At 42.5% G+C, this 14546-nt stretch overlaps 1 protein-coding gene across 2 annotated transcripts in view; it reads left to right on the top strand.

Moving 5' to 3' along the window:
- The first annotated feature begins 6363 nt into the window (after positions 1 to 6363).
- The window catches only part of LOC135508917 (tumor protein p53-inducible protein 11-like), a 90903-nt gene continuing 82720 nt past the window's right edge, over positions 6364 to 14546 (top strand). The window contains exon 1 of one of the 2 annotated variants that reach the window (XM_064929135.1): positions 6364 to 6445. The gene's annotated coding sequence lies outside the window, so the exon portion shown is untranslated. The remainder of the gene's footprint in view (positions 6446 to 14546) is intronic. The other variant, XM_064929134.1, reaches the window with a different exon arrangement.

Here is a 14546-nt window from a genome sequence, read left to right as displayed (position 1 = left end):
TGATGGGATGTATAGACATTATGGACAGTATGTAGATATACCAGTGTTCCATTATATTCTATCTGAAGAATACATTTATAGAATAGTATATGTACAGCAATAGTTAAATAGGATTGGCCTTGACTATAATACAGTATTTACATATAAAGTGGGTAAAACAGCATCTAAACCTTATTAAAGTGACCAGTGTTCCATTATTAAAGTGACCAGTGTTCCATTATTAAAGGGACCAGTGTTCCATTATTAAAGTGACCAGTGTTCCATTAATAAAGTGACCAGTGTTCCATTATTAAAGTGACCAGTGTTCCATTATTAAAGTGACCAGTGTTCCATTATTAAGTGACCAGTGTTCCATGACTATGTACATAGGGCAGCAGCCTCTAAGGTGCAGGGTTGAGTAACCGGGTGGTAGCCAGCTAGTGACAGTGACTAAAGTTCAGGGCAGTGTACTGTCCGGCTAGTGGTGACTATTTAACAGTCTGATGGCCTTGAGATAGAAGTTGTTTTTCAGTCTCTCGGTTCCAGCTTTGATGTACCTGTACTGACTTTGCCTTCTGGATGATAGCAGGGTGAATAGGCCGTGGCTCGGGTGACTGAGGTCCTAGATGATCTTCTTGGCACCTGGTGCTGTAGATGTCCTGGAGGGCAGACAGTGTGCCCCCGGTGATGCGTTGAGCTGACCTCACCACCCTCTTGAGAGCCCTGCGGTTGCGGACGGTTTAGTTGACGTACCAGGTGGTGATTCAGCCTGACAGGATGCTCCTGATTTGTGTTGCGCCTTTTTCACCACACTGTCTGTGTGGGTGGACCATTTCAGATTGTCAGTGATGTGTACGCTGAGGAACTTGAAGCTTTTCACCTTCTCCACTGTGGCCCCGTCGATGTGGATGGGGGCACACTCCCTCTGCTTTCTCCTGAAGTTCATGATCAGGTCCTTCGTTTTGTTGATGTTGTAAGGAGAGGTTATTTTCCTGACACCATTCTGCCAGGGCTCTCACCTCCTCCCTGTAGGCTGTCTAGTCATTGTTAGTAATCAGGCCTAACACTGTTGTGTCATCTGCAAACTTGATGATTGAGTTGGAGGCGTGCGTTGCCATGCAGTCATGGGTGAACAGGGACTACAGGAGGGGGGCGGCCTGTCAGGAAGTCCAGGACCCAGTTGCACAGGGCAGGGTTCAGACCCAGGGCCTCCAGCATAATGATGAGCTTAGAGGGTATTATGGTGTTGAAGGCTGAGCTGCAGTCAATGAACAGCATTCTTACATAGGTATTCCTCTTGTCCAGATGGGATAGGGCAGTATGCAGTGCGATGGCGATTGCATCGTCTGTGAATCTATTGGGGCGGTATGCAAACTGGAGTGCGTTTGGAGTGTCGGGTAAGGTGGAGGTGATATGAACCTTAACTAGCCTCTCAAAGCACTTCATGATGACAGAAGTGAGCGCTGCGGACCGATAGTACGGGCCATAGTTATATCATATTGAACAGCATACTGGGATAGGGATTGGTTGAAATAATCTGTAAACACACAAGCCAGCTGGGTCATGCGCATGCTCTGAGGACGAGGCTATGGATGCCGTCTGGGCGAGAAGCCTTGCGAGGGTTAACAAGCTTAAATGTTAAATGTCTTACTCGCGTTGGTCACAGAGAACGAAAGCTCACAGTCCTCAGGAGCGGTGGAGCGGTGGCATGAGTCGGAGGCGTGTTTTCCTTGACTGTGTTTAGCTTGTCTGGGATCAAGACGTCGGTGTCCGCAACATGGCTGGATTTTTCTTTAATCTGTGATTGTTTGGAGTCCCTGCCACAAAACATCTCGTGTCTGAGCCGTTGAATTGTGACTCCACTTTGTCTCTGTGCTGATGTTTTGCCTGTTTGATTGTCTTATGGAGGACATAACTGGACTGTTTGCATTCAAACATATTCCCAGTCACCTTGCCATGGTTAAACGTGGTGGTTCGCACTTTCAGTTTTGCACAAATGCTGCCATTTATCCAAATGTTTTGGTTTTGGTTTTAATTGTCAAAGTGGGACAACATCCCTTATACTTTCCTGATGAACTCTGTCACCGTGTCAGTGTAATAACATCGATGTTATTCTCAGAGGCAACCTGGAACATATCGCAGTCCGGGTGATCAAAACAATCTTGAAGAATAGATTCTGATTGGTCAGACCGGTGTTGAACAGTCCTTACCACTGGTACTTCCTGTTTGAGTTTCAGAAGGGGCAGAATGGAGGCGTGATCTGATTTGCCGAAGGGAGGGCGGGGAGGGCCTTGTAGCCATCCCGGAGAGTATGATTGGTCAAGAGTTTTTTGATGTGTGACAGTGTGTTGATAAAACGTCGGGTTTTCCTCAGATTTGTTTTTATTAAAGTCGCCACCTTGAAACGTTCGGAGCTAATAAAAGGTGAGAAATAATAAAATGTTTAAAAATACGGCAAATTTGCTTCCGAGCCAGGAACATGTCTATCGACGCCATCTTGTCAGGTATTTTTGTTCATGGGAATTCTAAGCAAACAGCTGGAGGCTTTCTGCTATAGAGCTCCATTTTTAATGGAATGGTCTGCTGATCCATGTGAGAGATGCAGACTAAGTCTCAACCTTTAAGTCTTTACTGAAGACTCTTCAGTAGGTCCCATGATTGAGTGCCGTCTGACCCAGGGATGCAAAGGTGAACGGCAAGGCACTGGGGTGATGAACCACCCTTACTGTCTCTGCCTGGCCGGCCCCCCTCCACTGGGATCCTCTGTCTCTGACTCTATTACGGGGGCTTGAGTCACTGGCTTGCTCCAGCTTTCCCATGCCGTTCCTAGAAGGGGTGCATCACGTCGTGTCAGGTTTTTTCCCCGCTATACTTGACCTGAGTAGGTTGAGTCACTGACATGATCTTGCTGTCCGGTTTTGCACCCCTTGGGCTCGTGCGGTGGGAGAGATCTTTGTGGGCTATACTTGGCCTTGTCTCAGGGTAGTAAGTTTGTGATCTGTTGATATCCTTTTGGTGGTGTGGTGGCTGTGCTTTGTCAAAGTGGGTGGGGTTATATCCTACCTGGTTGACCCTGTCCGATGGAAACTTTGGACATGGCCTCAGTGTCCCCTGATCCCCCCCATCTCAGTCTCCAGTATCTATGCTGCAATAGGCTATGTTTCGGGGGGCTGTCATATCTGGTATAATTCTCCTGTCTTATCTGGTGTACTTTGAGACCTTAGCTATGCTCCCATCTATTTTTTTTTAATTATGCGTGCCAGCAAAGCCAATACACAACACAACAATAAACAATACATTAATTGCACTATAACAGTGACACACTGTGCCCAAAAATTGTTAGGTCCTACATAAACATGTACTGACAGCAGAGCTTTCTTTTCAACACTGCTACACCTGGCTATCAGCGGAGCCTTGTCTGGCAGAGAAACAGTTCATTCAGCCTCATTTACTGCCTTTTTAAAACACATAGCTGATATAGCAGACTTGCTTAATTAAACAAATGTGGTTTCTACTGACAATTGAGATGTACAAACTATGGCATAAGGGAACCATGAGCAAATAAGAGGTAATCAGTAATTTCGATTAAGACATTAATGAGCGAGCTAAGACGGACATAGTCAATATAATTGTTCAGCACTTTTGAAATGTACAGCAACAGAATTCAGAACATGGGCCGTTCTTACAGTATTCTCCCTGTACACCAAGTCAGAACTGTGGGATAAATAAAGGGGCACATAAGCAGACAATGAAACTTACAATATTCGATGATGACATTTCTCTAAAACAGGCTATAGGCTACATGTGCACCACCAAGCCAGAACAGTAGGCTAAGTTATGAGGGGGAAAGGGTCCAAATTATTTGGCTGAGGCACATGGGCTACTAACAGCTTACTACACAACATACACTTAGTATTACTTTCTTAGCTACAGTATACATATCTCCCTGGCATATTACATAATTTATGCAGCAGCATACAATACATTTTTTGGACTCACTGTTGTGCTGTGCTCACTTGAACAGGAAGGTGGCTTAGCAGTCCTTCTTGTGGGCAAATGTTGTCTTGAAACTTTGTCATCAAAGTCTGTCATTCTCTGGAATTATGGTGTTTTCAAGACAACTGGGAACTATGGAAAAAAAACAATGTCGCATCTTGACGTCAGTGATCTTCAGGTCGGAGCTCGAGAAAGAGGCCCGGAGTTCCTGACTTGGAATTCCGAGTTGGATGACCGTTCAAAACGTATTTTCCCGGACAGTGTTCCCAGTTGTCTGAGATTTCCCAGTTCCGAGTTTCCAGTTGTTTTGAACACGGATGAAAGCATGCTGGATTGACAGCATGGTCAATGTATTCAACCTTTTGTGGCCCATTGTGTTGCATGTGAAAGTTTATCCTTTTAAGCTTGGAAAATACACTGTTTAACCCAGACTTGGACCACACACCCTCTCCACCAATTCGCAGGCAGGGGAAACAAAATAGTGATTGCTTTGCAAAGCTTGCAGTTAGCCACTGATTCCTTCCAAACCACTCATTGCTGATTCTGCGATTTCCAACTTGTTGTGTAATGTTTATGTCCAATGGCCGATGAGCACCGATAAGTTTTATCTATAATTTCTCTTCTTATGACAAGGATTGAAAAGGATTTGCCAGTACATCGTCTAGCTTGCTAGCTAAGATTCCAGTCCAATCAAAGCTACGGCAGATTTAACGTGATTTGACGTCATTTTATCTGTGGCCAATGACCTTGAGCCTTCTTGGATGGGCACTTCTAATGTAAATCTATGGCAGCACCCAAGGGGGCTTGAATTTTCTAGCTCTCCCTGTAGATTTTATAGTGATGTAGTGTCCCCATGAGTGACCGAACATTGAGCCAATCACGGCGCAACTAGAGAAGTTTACCAACGCCAGCGTTCCGTATTTTCCGCTGGCTGCCCCACCACCACAGAAAGCACTGAGCTTGGCTGAAACACCTGCATTTTGGAGTTGCCTTACTCAAGAAGGCAAAATAGACCATGTTTGTAATTCGGCTTTAAAATCAATTCATATTTTTATTTTTTACATTGTTTGCAAACTGATATGTATTAATGCCAAAATAACGTGCAAAACAGCCAACATCAACAAACAAAACATTTTTCCCCCCACTTTTTTCTGCTAAACATGTGGGGCTCAAAACAGGAGGGGCTCAAAACAGGAGGGGCTCAAAACAGGAGGGGCTCAAAACAGGAGGGGCTCAAAACAGGAGGGGCTCAAAACAGGAGGGGCTCAAAACAGATGGGGCTCAAAACAGATGGGGCTCAAAACAGGAGGGGCTCAAAACAGATGGGGCTCAAAACAGGTGGGGCTCAAAACAGGAGGGGGCTCAAAACAGGAGGGGCTCAAAACAGGAGGGGCTCAAAACAGGAGGGGCTCAAAACAGGAGGGGCTCAAAACAGGAGGGGCTCAAAACAGATGGGGCTCAAAACAGGTGGGGCTCAAAACAGGTGGGGCTCAAAACAGGTGGGGCTCTAAACAGGTGGGGCTCAAAACAGGTGGGGCTCAAAACAGGTGGGGCTCAAAACAGGTGGGGCTCAAAACAGGAGGGGCTCAAAACAGATGGGGCTCAAAACAGGAGGGGCTCAAAACAGGTGGGGCTCAAAACAGGTGGGGCTCTAAACAGGAGGGGCTCAAAACAGGTGGGGCTCTAAACAGGTGGGGCTCAAAACAGGTGGGGCTCTAAACAGGTGGGGCTCAAAACAGGTGGGGCTCTAAACAGGTGGGGCTCAAAACAGGTGGGGCTCTAAACAGGTGGGGCTCAAAACAGGTGGGGCTCGAAACAGGTGGGGCTCAAAACAGGTGGGGCTCTAAACAGGTGGGGCTCTAAACAGGTGGGTCTCAAAACAGGAGGGGCTCAAAACAGGTGGGGCTCAAAACAGATGGGGCTCTAAACAGGTGGGGCTCTAAACAGGTGGGGCTCTAAACAGGTGGGGCTCTAAACAGGTGGGGCTCTAAACAGGAGGGGCTCTAAACAGGTGGGGCTCTAAACAGGTCAACTCTGCCATGAATGACTGGTCGCTACTGGCTCTTATAACCTCCACCATGCACAGCCAAAAGAGGACCGTGCTTCTACATTATACCTGCATTGCTGGCTCTTTAGGGTTTTAGGCTGGCACTGTGACAACTGCTGATGTAAAAATGTTTTTGATTGGTTGATTAGTTAATTCCCTAATAAAATAGCATAGCTATATGTTTGTATAGTGATTTGCATTTCTCAAAATAAGACGGGGTTTTAAAAACCTACTCGGCAACGAGTAGTCTACATATTACGGTAATGACACTGCGCTCCCTTGTGCGTACCTCCCATTACGGTACCTGCATACATCCGTCGGATTCTCCACCCCACTGTTTGCAAACCCATTGAGCATAGCTCAAAAGCTGCTGTTCGAGTATCAGTGAAAGGAAAACTCTGGATTGTCTTCGCTTGCTATACTGTAAGTACACACAAACTTCAGTATGTTTCGCTCAAACATTTCTTTGCATGTTATTTTTATTTATCAATAACTCGGTTTAGTTGAACAGTCGGTTTGCGTAGTTGAATGTCTTTTTAAGAATTTGAAAGATATGTTAACTTCTCTGGACAAATAAACAATCTTTTAAATTGGTAGATTGAAGGCAAAATGAGTTAATTATGTAGCGTCTGGTGGAATGTGTGTTTTGATAGAATTTCAAGAATCACGCATTGGTTAATTCAACGGCGCTTGTCCATTTGACACTTCTGATTATTCCTTGATGAAACAGTCACCACCAATATTCCCGATAATAGCTCATATGCCGGTTAAGGTCTTCTTCCGGATAAATTGATCAGCACTTTTGATATCCCGCTCACAAGTATCCCTGCAGCTATGAATAAACAGAATATTCCTAATTTGGCCAGGGACAGCGAAACGAATTTTTTTTTGTGTGCGTTTTTTTTTTTGACAGGGTTGCGGGGGAAAAAAAATCCCGACATTAGGTAGGCAATTAGTACATTTGTATATAATAATCTGCATATTTGCATCTAACCTTCTGTCATTACTTGATGCTCTTTAGAATAACCTACTAAATAAAGCCTTGTATTACATTCTGATATGCATCGGTGGAATGAACGCATCATCAACTTTGACATCGCTAAAGTTCTCTTTCATTTCTGCCTCACTTGGGGAGCGAAAACGATTACACGGAAAACCCATCTAGCTTTTTGGTGGCGATAAAACCACGGAGCCCCATTCATCTTCAATGAAGTGGGCGAGGGACCGTTGAGGGAGGGAGTTGTACACCGCAGGACTGAAGTTTTGACTCATACTCCACGACATCGCGTTGATATTGACCAATCGAAGCTGGCTATCGCTTCCAACCGCTATTGGATTGGCTGACTGGCTGTTGATAGCTACCTTGCGGGCCCTCAGGTGAGGGCGAACAGGAGTTCGATGCTAGCATGGCCTGGGAGTGCTGCTTGGATAGATACTCTTAGGGACAGGGGAGATTTTCCTTGCACATTTTAGAAATGACATCTATTTGTTTACTGGATTTAAGCAATGGTGTAAAAAAATACCTGAAAGTACTACTTAGTTTTTGGGGATATCTGCACGTTACTATTTATTTGGACAACTTTTACTTCACCACATTCCTAATGAAAATACTGTACTTTTGACAGCATACATTTTCCCAGACAACCAAAAGTACGTGTTACATTTGGAATGTTTAGCAGGACAGGAAAATGGTCTAATTCAAGCACTTATCAAGAGAACACGTGGTAATCCCCAATGCCTCTGGCCTGGAAGACTTACCGAACACATGCGTCTTCTGTAAATAATGTTGGACAGTGCCCCTGGCTGGCTATACATTTTAAAAACAAGAAAATGATGCCATCTGCTTTGCTGAGTCAACTCTGCAGGCTACGTGGCCTAATACACCTCTGTGTAGTACTGCAAAAAAAACAAAAGTAAAGTTTTGGATAAAATTACCTTTGAACTTACTCTACCGGTTGACATACGCCATTGGAAAACAGTGGATAACACAGCGCATTGATTTAAAAAAGAAAAAAAAAACGATGTATTGCAGCACCCGAAGAAAATAACCTATTTTATACAGGACAAACAAAAGGTAGAAAGTACGCATTAAGTAATTTGACTGACTGATTCAATGTAGTCGGAGGTATACTCCGCCAATGCCACTCAACTCCATTGAGATGTGATGTACACGTTGTGGAGTTGAGCATTTTCAGCTGAATGACTGTAGTCTACCTGCTAGCAGCGTGTGTCCTGAGTCCGACGCCACATCCGTAATCAGCAGACATGTCTGATTAGAGAATCGCTGTTTGGATCACCGAGCAGTGAACAAAATAAACTTGGAAATCCAGTCTTTAGATGCAAGGTGTAGGTAAGTTGTCTCTCAACAACAAAATAAGGAAGAAGTTTTGAGGAACCCCGCAGACTTCACTCCGCGGTTTCACAAGTTTGGCGGTTTGTACGTGTGATTAACGGGGGCTGAGTTACAACTGTGTTTGAGCCATTGGTCCGTGTGATTAAACAACTGTGTTTGAGCCAAGGGTGGATTCCGAAAGGGCCCGGGGCCCCAAATCTTTTTTTCAAAAAACGGGTTTTAGCCAAACTACGGGGCCCCAAATCTTTTTTTTTTTCTACAAAAAGATCATAGTCCCAGGTCAATGGTTTTAGCTACAAACTAAATCCCAGACATAAGCCATCTGTAAAAAGCTGAGACTGTTTTGCTCTATAATGCTACACAATTGTCATTAGAAGGTTAGGGTTTTTTCTACATAGAAGATCATAGGAAATCCCAGGTCATAGTGTCTATAATACTGTAAGGGGTTCTTCTACATAGAAGACCATAGTAAATCCCAGGACATAGTGTCTATAATACTGTAAGGGGTTCTTCTACATAGAAGACCATAGGAAATCCCAGGTCATAGTGTCTATAATACTGTAATAAACTCACATAGTTGCTGTCACAAACTCCAAACGCCACACAGTCGTCACTGACTAGTTGGATATTGATTTCTCACTCAGCAAACATTTTCTGTGCTTACAGCATTCATATCAGGGCTTTGCTTAGGCAGAACTTAGTTGTTTTTTTACATTAAAAAACAACACAATTTTTCAGTAAGACTCATAAATGCAACAGTTTATGTCCAATAGTGTTGTGTTCTACTTGTAGCCCTGGTTGTCCTTTAAAGAACATGGTAAAACACCTCATTGTGAGGCTCAATATAAAGGCTGGACATGAAGATAAATAAGCAGACGATTTTTGCTGGGATCTCGGTACTGATAGGGTTAATGTGTTACCGTAGCCTAGCCGATAGAACATTTCTCTGCTTGTTGTTTTCAGTCATTCCTCTTCGTGCTTCAACACGATCTGTCAATGTGTGTGTGAACTGAACATGACCAACCATACTTAAAAGGAGAAACTTTTTTCAGTACAAAAATTAACATGGATTGCTTCTAAACCATTATAGGAAGAAGCAGTTTTTAAAGTGCTCTAAAAAATATCTGAAAATTACTTTTCCCTTTGACAAATGGAAGGATATTGTGGCGGGACTGAGGCGGGTGGCGGGACTGAGGCGGGTGGCCAATAATAGTATTGTTTAAGGCTCTTTCATGGCAGAATGGTATATTCACTCTTGCAGAAGGAGGAAGAGAATAGGGGCAAGGACTGTGTGGGTGTCCGATGCATGTTGGGGACTGTTTGTGTATTGTCCCTGTATGCACAGGTTTTTTGAGCTTGAAGTCAGAATCATTTTTAAGAAAACCTGGATAGATGCCAGGGAAAGCTGCCTCTTTCCTGTGTGTGTGTGTGTGTGTGCGAAGATCACCCCCCCTACTTCTTGAAGCAACCTAATAGGTTTGACCTGCTCTGTAAAAGCCAGGGACCATACTATTTGGGTGTGTTTCGATGGGTGTCCTCCTGTCTCTCTCTCTCCTAATGTGAGCATTAGATCACTCCCTAGTTTCTACAGGTCTGTGGACACACAACTAGTGTTTTTAAATACAAATTGAACTGATATGTAGAGAGAGACGTGTAACTTGGTTCTGTAGCGATATGTTGGCAAATTCGTGTAGGGCAGGCATATTGTACATAGAGATGCTACTGGAACTATCACTGCTCTCATCTGTATACAGTAGATATCTGGCAAGAGAAGCTGTTGAAAGTGGAATCTTTCTCTGTTCCTATCGTGTGCGTGTGGTTTGTATAAAAGCCGAACGGCTACATAAATGTCAGCTGACTGAACACAGGGATTGTGTTGCGAGCCAAACAGTAGTCTCCTGTTTTCCTGCTTCCGAGGGAAACGAACACCCTCCTTAACCTTTCTTCGCCCATGACAACGGTTCCATCACAGTAAACGTTGGACCTGTAAACAAAGGCTAAGTCAAAGGGGGCTTGTTTGTGGTTCCGGAGACATAGTAAGACATTTTCCCGAAAGGGACACAAATTATTTTAATATAAGCCAATTCTTGGACTAATAAAGCACTTTCAACTGAGAATCTCTGTGTGCTGGGAAAACAGGCCTTGGTGTGTTTCGTGATTGGTCGATGTTGGTGCAAATTCCTTTCAATTAACACCTAGACAACCAGGTGAAGGGAGTTCCTTTTAGTAATTAGTGATCTTAATTCATCAATCAAGTACGAAAACCCGCAGACACTCGGCCCTCCGTGGAATGAGTTTGGCACGTGGTCCACGTGCTCTTTCCATGACAGACCAGGTGAATCCAGGTGAAAGCTATGATCCCTTATTGATGTCACTTGTTAAATCCACTTCAATCATTGTAGATGAGAGAGGGAGGAGACAGGTTAATAAAGAAGGATTAAAATATATATATATATATATATATTTTTTTAATCATAAGGCAATTGAGACATGGGATATGTATGTGTGCCATTCAAATCACAATACATTGAGAATCTCAGATACGTATTGTATCGGCACCTAAATATCGTTGATAATATCCTAACGTGAGATCTCTAGCAATTTCCAGTAGTGATGCACTGATATGATATCTCTGGTCGCTATAACGATATCTGTTATGTTCCTTGCCAAACAAAACAATACTGATATTTAAAGTTTTTGCTGCCTTTAAAAAAAACACACAAAAAAACAACATTCTAGTACAGTTAAATAGTTAACGCACTCATGGATGCAGCGGTCTAAGGCACTGCATCTCAGTGCAAGAGGCGTCACTACAGTCCCTGGTTCGAATCCAGGCTGTGTCACATCCGGCTGTGATTGGGAGCCCCTAGGGCTGCGCACAATTGGCCCAGCGTCATCCGGGCCGTCATTGTAAATAATAATTTGTTCTTACCTGTCTTGCCTAGTTAAATTAAGGTCACATCACACACACCACACTGACCAAAAAGTTATTTTGTTGGCTATTTACTTATGTCCCCATGACCAGTAAAACATCATCAACCTTTTTCTTTCACTTACTTGCTGTGCTGTTTCATTGTTCAGTCGTTTCATTCTCAACCAGGATTTCTATGGAACACCGTTTACGTGTCAAACAAGATGCATGTCAAATAACACTTTTGATGTCTCAAATAAGCCTGTTGACCAATCAGGACCTGAATATGACTGCACGTCACACAAATTATGACCGCATTAAATTCTTATGTAGTTATTACACATTCATTACACTATCACTTGTATTTCATTTGTCACAATGATTCATTGATACCTATTTTTATTTTTTTTTTTTTTTTACCTTTATTTTACTAGGCAAGTCAGTTAAGAACAAATTCTTATTTTCAATGACGGTAGCTAGCTAGCTGATGGATGCAAATGATGTTCTACCCCAAAAACATAGCAAAATGACATAATCTAGGTGTCATCATCTAAAATAACCTTATTTTATAAAGTCGGACCCATCTATGTGAAGCTTGCCACAATAGTTGACTTTGCAGTTAGCCTTCAAAATAAAAGTATGGAATAATTCTACTATTTATGTTCATTTGCATCACTGCCAATGACATACGTTTATTTTGAAGATAAACCGTAAATTCCACTATTGTGGCTAGCTTCAATAGCCAGATGAAGCTAGCTGGCTGACTATAATGTTAGCTTTGGGCAACAGGGTTAAGTAGCTGGCTAGCTATTTATTTTCATGAACTGAAGTTGAATTTCAATAGGCGAACAACAAGTGGCAACCTAGGTAATACTTACTCACAAGGATTCCTAAAACATTGCTAAGAATAATGAAAATGACTGCATTTTCTATTCATTGTTTTCAGTCTGGTTGTATTAGTGCTAGTTAGATACCAAGCTAAAGCTAGCTCCCCTATAAGTTGTGGTCGAACAAATGATGCTTTATTACCAAAGCGGTATACATTGTTCGTGGTCGGTGTTTGCTTGTTTGCAGAGGGTTTTTTTGTACAGTTTTGACAGTACTACTGTATCTTTTTGACACACAAAGACCCAAACGGCGTTCCGTAGTATCTATGTCGTGAAGCTGATAGCAGTGACGCCATTCCTGTGTAACTCCGGTAGGGCTACATCTGAAAAATAGCTCACTTGGTAGTGTGTTCTCGACCAGTCGGCGAAAGCCAACATCACCCACAACAGAGAACAGTTGATTGTCAAGGGCAATAAATTCCATTATCTTAGCTTTAATGGTTTCCACCTGTTGAGTTGTCTTGCTGAAATGTTCTTTCTCTTTCAAATGACTGATGGACTTGTTGGCTGCTTGATCCACACAGCAGACATTGTGGGCGAGGTTAGGATAGATGTGTTGCTCTTATCGCGCTACATTTTACGTGGCGTCATTACATCATGTACCTTATATAGGTATGCATGTCAGCTTTGACATCGGTTTTTAACATCGGCGTTAAAGTAGAAATCGGGCCGATACCACTGTTGGCATTTCTAGCTAATATCGTCCGATTCCGATATGTTAACCAATATATCGTACATCCCTAATTTCCAGCCCTAGCTGCATAACTGTACTATTTAATACCTAATGAACCCTACCACCAAATCCGGGTCAGGAATGAATCATAAGGATCGTCAATATGGATGATCGTCCATCTTGTTAGATAGACATGACGCGGAGACTTTTCTTTCTGCCATGGAAAGGATTCATCATTGTGATTTGTTGATATGACATAGCTGAGCTGGTTTGGGCCGCCGAGCTATGATGGTCATTGCAAGCGTCTGTGAAGATGGGGTCTTTCCTTAGCTGTTTTTAAAAGAGATACTGGTGAGATTTTCTACTTACAGAAAGAATCTCTGTCAGTGGAAATGGATACCATTTTCATGTCTCCATGTGCAGTATGAAGGAAGTTGGGTGTGTTTGTGAGCCAATGCTAACTAGCATCAGCATTAACTAGCATTAACTAGCATTAGCATTAACTAGCATTAACTAGCATTAGCATTAACTAGCATTAACTAGCATCAGTGTTAACTAGCATTAACTAGCATCAGCATTAACTAGCATCAGCATTAACTAGCATTAACGCAATGATGAAGTCTACAGGTACGGTAGCATTTGCTATATCCATGATATTGAGAGTAATCAAATTTTGTCACATATGCCGAATACAACAGGTGTAGACCTGACTGAAATGCTTACATACACGCCTTTAACCAACAATGCCGCTTTAAGAAAATATTTACTAAAGTGTGCATAGATGGTACCACTCAAAAGTTTGTACACCATTCCAGGGTTTTTATTTTATTTTTGTACTATTTTATTTTTTTACATTGTAGAATACTAGTGAAGACCTCAATGGAAAAAAACACACCAAAAAACACACCAAAAAACACAAAAAAATGCATGGAATCGTGTAGTAACCAAAAGTGTTTGTCAAAATATAAAATACATTTAGATTAGATTTTCTTAAAATAGCGAATCTTGGCATTCTCTCAACCAGCTTCATGAGTTAGTCACCTGGAATGCATTTCAATTAACTTCTTTCCCGGATCCGGGATCGTGACAAAGCCTCAGGCTCATTAGCATAATAGCAACTTTAACGATTTCTGAAAATCGCAAATAAAATGAAAATAATGCGTCTGCTCTCAAGCTTAGCCTTTTCTTAACAACACTGTCATCTCAGATTTTCAAAATATGCTTTTGAACCATAGAAATTGACTAATTTGTGTAAGAGTATGCAAAGCTAGCATAGCATTTTGAGTAGCATTTAGCACGCAACATTTTCACAAAAACCAGATAACCAAATAAATAAAATCATTTACCTTTGAAGAGCTTCTGATGTTTTCAATGAGGAGACTCTCAGTTACATACCAAATGCGCAGTTTTTCCTGAAAGCGTCTGTGTGTAGGAGAAATCGTTCCGTTTTCTACATTGCGTCTGGCTTAAACGAACCGAAAATTCAGTCACCTACAACGTAAAACTTTTTCCGGATTAACCATAATATCGACCGAAACATGGCAAACGTTGTTTGGAATCAATCCTCAAGGTGTTTTTTCACATATCTCTTCATTGATATGCAGTTCGTGGAAGCTTGCTTTCCTCTCTGTATCCCATGGAAAAATACTGGCAGGTGACTTTTGCGCACCAATTTCGCGCAGGACACCGGGCGGACACCT

Source organism: Oncorhynchus masou, chromosome 22, assembly GCF_036934945.1.
Source record: "Oncorhynchus masou masou isolate Uvic2021 chromosome 22, UVic_Omas_1.1, whole genome shotgun sequence".
NCBI lineage: Eukaryota > Metazoa > Chordata > Actinopteri > Salmoniformes > Salmonidae > Oncorhynchus > Oncorhynchus masou.
This window is presented reverse-complemented; position numbering and strand designations above follow the sequence as displayed.